The following is a 6,950-nucleotide window of genomic DNA, read 5'->3' on the forward strand; positions in this document are numbered from 1 at the left end:
TCTGCCAGTGTCTGCATCCAAGTCCCTCTCCATATTCTTCCACATAAACACCATCCATAGATAATATGATTCCCGAAGCAGGAAATGTTATTTCTATGATCAGATCTTTCAGATAACTCTGTTTAGTCAGTGCTTCGCCTCTGTGTTTTCCATAAAAGAAAATATGTTTCAGTGCAGCTCTATGAGAGGACCGAGATTAGAGGAAGGTTTTGGAGATCCTCTAGTTGCCATAACAAATAAACGGCAGCCACAGCAACTTGCATGCTAGTGTGTGTGTGTGTGTGTTGTGTGTGTGTGTGTGTTGTGTGTGTGTGTGTGTTTGGGTGTGCTCACACACACACACCAGCCACTTATGCTAGCTGCCTCCTGGACAGATGTGATAGAGCGATGCAGCTTCATAAGCCAAAAAAAGTCAACCATCACAAAATGGGGGGAGACAAAAAAGACAGAAACCATGTGTCACAAAAGTTCTGTTAAGTCTTACGAGTGTTTTGCTGCTAGAAATGGGAGTTTACCGATATAATGAATTTGCTTTTTCCACAGAGGTCATGAGTTAGAAACATATGGACACACCTTTTGTCTTTCTGTCTGTTCAAGATTAACAAGCAGATGGGAGGACGGAGGATGAGTCATGCTTACTGATTTATAAACATTACAAACACATGCTTGTTGACTCTGAAGTTTAGAAAACTGACACCACAAAAGTATTTTTCTTTGTTGAAGTTTGATTGTGTCTTCTCAAACCCTTCTTTTTATGGATTTAAGTTCGAAGCGTGTGTGTGTGTGGTTGTTTCTGGGTGGCAGGGTTATTCTTCACCCTTTTCATTACTTATTTTTCATTCATGTCACTCTGCTTTTCTGCATTTCTGACTTTTCATCGCTCCTCCTTTCATGCGTGGTCAAATTACCGACCGCATCAGATAAGGAAAATTTGTAGACTGACTGAGGGGCCCGCAAAAAGAAAAGAAAAGCAGTGAATGGATATTTCAACACAAGTCGATGTGGAATTGACTGCTATTAAAATACAGTATATGCTCTCGAAGAAACCACTGAACTGAATCACATATTGGAGCTTGTACCAGCTTTTTGTAAGCGTTAGTAAATGCTTATTATTGGCTACATTATAATGGGTTGATCCACACAAACGTATGTCAGTTAATGTCACACTTAACTTTAACTTGTGTTGAGTGAAGAACAAGCAGTAGAATAAAATATGAATGACATATATGACCAAACATTTCACTGAAAGTTTGTTTAAACCTACATTAACTGATATTTTGGTCACTTGAGAGCAGATCAACATTGACTTATAATTGAATATCACCTTACACACTTCATAACTGTTGCAAACAGTTATCTTATTATTATTATTCACTCTGCTTTTAGCTGTTTTTTTGGTCTCCACCATCTCAAGAAAAAACATTTAGCTCTTTAGCTGCTAAATGCTCCAATATGTTCACTGGTTAGTCTCTATATTTGTTCTTGAAGGGGATTTTGTACTTAAAAGGCTGTCGTTTTGTAATTAACTATTTGTTTTGTGGAATTTGATGTGTAACGATTTTGGAAATCATCGTTCCTACCGATAGAAGTGTTGCATGCCACGTTTCCATCCAAATCTGCAAAAGAAAATGAATATTCACGCCTGCTTACATCCACTGCAGTTATGGAAATATTAGGGGTTAGTTTGTTGAGATAAACAGTAGAGGACACAACAAGATGACGCAATTAGACGCACCAGTAAAACCTCAAAACGTGGAGAAAAATGTAGAGAACATGACCAACTTTTCCACCTACCACAAGCATAAAAACTTATTCTGCAATATTTCGAGTCTTTTCCGTCAAATTTATGCCATTTCCACTCAAGGTTTCTTATGAAGAAATTTAAAACGTGCACAAAAACAGGTGGATGGAAACCCACTAATAGTAAACACTAATACAGGTAACTTTTAAAAGTCATGAGAAACAACATATTTTCCAATGAAGGTGCCACAGAAGGAATGTGAAAACCTGTTTTGCCCTGTTTGAGGTCTCGAGCCCCCCTCCACCCCTCCACCCTTGCACACTGCGGTGCCGGTCAGTCTTGAGAATGAGGGGCCCTCGGTCAGTGACCGCTAAGTGGCCGTTTCATAAAGATAAGTGCCATTCAGAAAAGAAGGAGCTTGCGATCGATTCAAAGAGTTGCTTATGGCAGAGACTGTCAACGCCTGGATATAAGGAGACTGTTTGAATGTGTACAGTAACCTGTGGTTGAACTCTGCTGCAGACCTGCTTCAGCAGAGTCAAAATGAACTCTCTGATACAGAAAAATGACTTAAACCTCCTTTGATATCCAAGATACTGAAAATCAGAAATAGTTGGAAACCTTATACAATATAAGGTAAGCAGCAACAATATTGATGAGCTTGGACCCCTTAAAATAAAGCATTTTATATTGCGGCCTTTTTGACAGAGGGGTAGTTAAGTGATTTGAGAGGCCTAAAGCAAAGACTAGAGGAATGTCTAAGAAAAATGATGATTAATTTCAGGTTTTGCATATTGTCTGGTGACTGTCACTGTCAGGTTGTACACTCGCTCCACTGCAAGCTAACGTTAACAGGTGAGTTGTTGTTGTTGTAGAGATAGACAGTTTCTTTGTACGCTGTCGACAGAAGCACAATGTTTCTCAGGTGTTGGTGTCACTATTGTCCGCTCAGGGCGGCTTTGTTCATTGAGTCCTCCATTTTTGTAGTAAACAACTTAAAATTACTAGCTTAGTTTACTGACCGGCTTATAGACTGTGAACTTTAAATTCAAACAAGTCAATTACACTTTGAAAATTAACCACGTTGAATGAATTCTAGAAGTGACAATCCTCCTGGTGACGGCTTATATTTCGGTTGTGAGTCTTTTACATGATTTCTTAATTAATGTTAATCATGATTTGAAGCAATGTAGCCACGAGGTCCTGTAAGCGCTCGCCTTTTTTAGACCACACCCTCAGATTTTTGTCTGTTTCAAACTTGTAGTTTTCAGCCCCAGCTGACCCTGAATCAAGTGACATCACTCAAGGCAACTTATCAGATTTCACACACTAAATGATTTATACAACTACTGCAACAGTCCTCCCAAGACCTTCATCAGCAGTTGATTTTAGTACTGAGGTCATGCGACTGAGCAAACTATTGAGTTTTCTCAAAAATATCTTATTTCATTTGTGCTGTTAAACATTTTGTCACACATATTTAAAAACTTTTAAAACAACTCTGCTTAAAAAATACAACATTAATGTTTTAAAGCAGCATGTATTTACTGCAGCAGTGATGGAGTCAGAGGGTTCATCTGGCAGGTCAGGACTCCACATCTGGACTGATTTGTCTTGGTTTTGACATAATGTTGGTAGAGTGCAAGGTTCAGAGAAAGAGAGAGAGAGAGAGAGAGAGAGAGTGGTACAAAACGGGATGCTTAGTTACAACTTTATTATCCAAACCTCACCTCTAGGAACATAAAACACACAATGTACACTATGTGTTCTCACGTTGATGCGTAGAGAAAATACACATTTTGATCCCTTTACTTGTATTAATCTCACTTTTGTTTTTGACATTTAGAGAAAATGATGTTTGAATCATGGCTGAGCTGAGTAAACCCCAAAGGACAGAGGAAAAAGAGCAACATGCTGAATCAGATAATCAACTTAAACCCATGAAAAGGCCAGAACAGTGACGTTTACCCTGTAGAAATGTGCAGTTTGTTCTGCCACATTATGCAACGCCTTATAACTTTTTATCACCCTTACGCTGAAATAGTGGGACTGGATTCAACTAGAAACTTCTGTTAGTTATTGTTCCAGATAACTCCACACACATGACAGTCTTCCTCACAGCAGACTGACTGGAGAGGCTGGTTGGTGTTTCTGTATCATGCTGCCCTCTAGCTTTTAGATGAGCCCTGCACTGTGTGTTATGGTATGGAGGAAAACATGCAGTACAAACCGAGGGTCTGTGAGGGGTCCAACTTTCTGTTATTAGCTGAAAAATGTTGGTTCCTGACTCCAAGATGTGTTTATTTTTAAGTGAATTTGATCAGAAATAATGAACTTGAAGATAAAAAAAATTAAATGATAACAGGAGAAAGAAAAAAGAAAAGAATTATAGTGATTTATTTGACAGGGAGAAGGCACATTATTGTGCCAGTCAACCACATGGCTGTTTCCTCAATCGTGTACCAGCTGGGTGTTTAAATACTTTAATACTCCTAATTTATGATGGCTCCAGCCTGATCCCTGTCAGAGCCCCATTTACTATGTGATGAAATACTACTCTAAGATGCTTCCTGTTTTTATGTTTTTCCTTTCTCTCTTTGTTTCCTTTTTCTGTATTTCTTTGTATTTTGTTAAAAAAAATCTCTTTAGTACACACGCAGATGTTTTGCGTACTGCCAATGACTAGGACTGGTTATTTTTACCTGCCTGTCAATTATTGTATTTTGTTTGTTTTTGAGGTCAGATAGATCGAGAGCTTGCTAAATAAAGTGATACATTGCTTGGATCTAAGTGTCTGGAAGTCTTTGCTATCAATTCGGACACATCGAGGCTTCCAGTACCATAAAGATTTAGAGCAGTTCTCATCCTGCGTCATTTCTGTAACATTTAAAGGTCCAGTGTGTAACATTTAGGAGGATCTGGTGGCAGAAATGGAATATAATTTTCATAGGTATTCATTAGTGAATAATCACCTGAATTGTTGTGTTTTCGTTACCTTAGAATGAGCTGTTTTTATCATAGATATAGAAACGTAGATAGCCTGTATGCCCCAGTGGAAGTGTTTTTGGCTAATGTTTTGGCATAGAGCTGGTTAGATCCGACCCATAGTGACTGAATTAATTCCTACAAGTCACCAGTATCACGTTTAGTTTCTCACATTTATAGCAAAATGAAAATCATTAAATTTGATTCAGATTTAATCGAGTTACAGCCGATTTTCTTAGCGGATTTTGACCTCCACAGTATGGCGAGCACGCAGACATATAGTGGCGGCATACAGCAGCAGCCAATGGGGTATCTGTGTTTCTATATCTAAGGTTTTTATCTACATGTGCCTTGGGTCACCCTCCGCAGAGGCGGCCATGTTGAAGCCCCATGTTTCTACAGAATGGGACTTTAGCATTTTTCGCGAGTTTCACTGTAGTTTTTCCTCCACGCTTCACAGCCCGTTTTCATTCCGTCATTCATTTCGTCGAATACAGACACAAGCGGTGTTGCAATCTACAACTTCACCACTAGATGCCACTAAATACTACACACTGATCCTTTAAGTTTCAATCTAAAAGTGGAAAAAAACCCACACACTGTCTCACTTACTACGTGTGTATTTATAAATCTCTAAAGATTAGGCCAATTAGTATTTAAAAAATGGAGAAAAAAACACATACTGCCATTCACAGAGCCGGTTTTCACCTGCAACCCGTGCATAAGCCCCGCAGGACTCACAAATCTATCTGACAATTGCAAGCAACTTCTTGCAAAAAGTATTTTTGTTTTATAACCAGTTTATTGAAAGCACTTAAAAGATCATTAAACAATATGATGAGACTGATCATATGATGATTTATTCTCTGCAGCACTCGCAAGTGTTATATAAGTGACAATAAAATATTTTTTTCTTAGAATCTGTGTATGAGTTGACTATAATAAAAATCAGGGATGGTAGAACTGCTATTAAACACCATGTGTGCATATAAAACTCGGTCGATTCAGGCCAGTGTGCTGGACCACATGCACCACTGTGGCTGCATTCCTCTCAGCCGTCTGCTCTGCACGTGTAAAAACATAAAACAAATCAGACGTTTTCCATGTCTGGCTGGACAAAACTGGAAGTAAAACCCTGCGCTGATTGTGTTCATTATTTTGATAGTAATAATAATATTAATCATCCTTATCATTAGTTTCACCTTACAGCTTACAGCTACAATGGTCCTGATTGGATTTGATATAATCTGACAGGACAGGTCACACACTTGTTCTAGGTCGCCTCACACACACACACACACACACACACACACATACAAGCTTGAGATACACAAGCTGAGTTACATGTATGTGTCCTCATAATGCAGTGACACTCACTCGTTTATTTTTCTGCCTTTTGGATGTAAACAAAAGAGGAAGTGATGAAACTATCCATTGCTATGGTGCGTTGGTGCAGAAGGAAGACCTCCCCATCTCATCAATGCGTGGTAGGAATCCTTTCATGGAAATAATCATAAGAAGAATAGCTATAGATAGTTATTTATAGGATGGTTGTTGTGTCTGACATGCAGTGGAGATCCTATACTTAAGTAAAACTACTAATACAACACTGTAAAATGAAATATTATGTAAGTAAGTATATTAAGGTTAATATAGTTAAAGTATTGAAAGTGACTTTTATACTATTATATATTATATTATTATGACTTGTGCATTAATGTAAAAGCAGGATTTTATTGTTGTAGTTGGTTTAGTTTGAGCTCATTTTGAACTATATTGTGTAGCACTGCAACTAATGATTAATTGTCCAACCAACACTCCAAACCTCAAAATTATTACAAATACATTTTAATTATTAAAAGTAAAAGCATCAAATCTTCACATTTGGATTATGATATAGTGCAGCTATGAGAGGGTTACACCAGATAATCCTGTTGTAGCTGACTGAGCCAGGTACAATCTCCGAGTCTAAAGTCAATTAAACTGCTCTTGCGACACTTTACATTAAAATTACATTAAAAGTCAAAACATTATAAATCTGTCAAATCTTTCAGTTTATGTTTAAGAAAGCACGGCACACACACACTATGCAGGCTAAGCAACAAGGAAAGCTGACGCTGATCTGCGTGACTGAGGATGACAAATGACCCACACAGGCGTTAACATTTCCCTCCAAATCAGATTCATTAAAGTCAATTGGTTCACAAGATTTTATTAAAGTTCT

This window comes from Morone saxatilis, unplaced genomic scaffold, assembly GCF_004916995.1.
Source record: "Morone saxatilis isolate NCDOM2014 unplaced genomic scaffold, NCSU_SB_2.0 Contig4, whole genome shotgun sequence".
In the NCBI taxonomy this organism is placed as follows: domain Eukaryota; kingdom Metazoa; phylum Chordata; class Actinopteri; family Moronidae; genus Morone; species Morone saxatilis.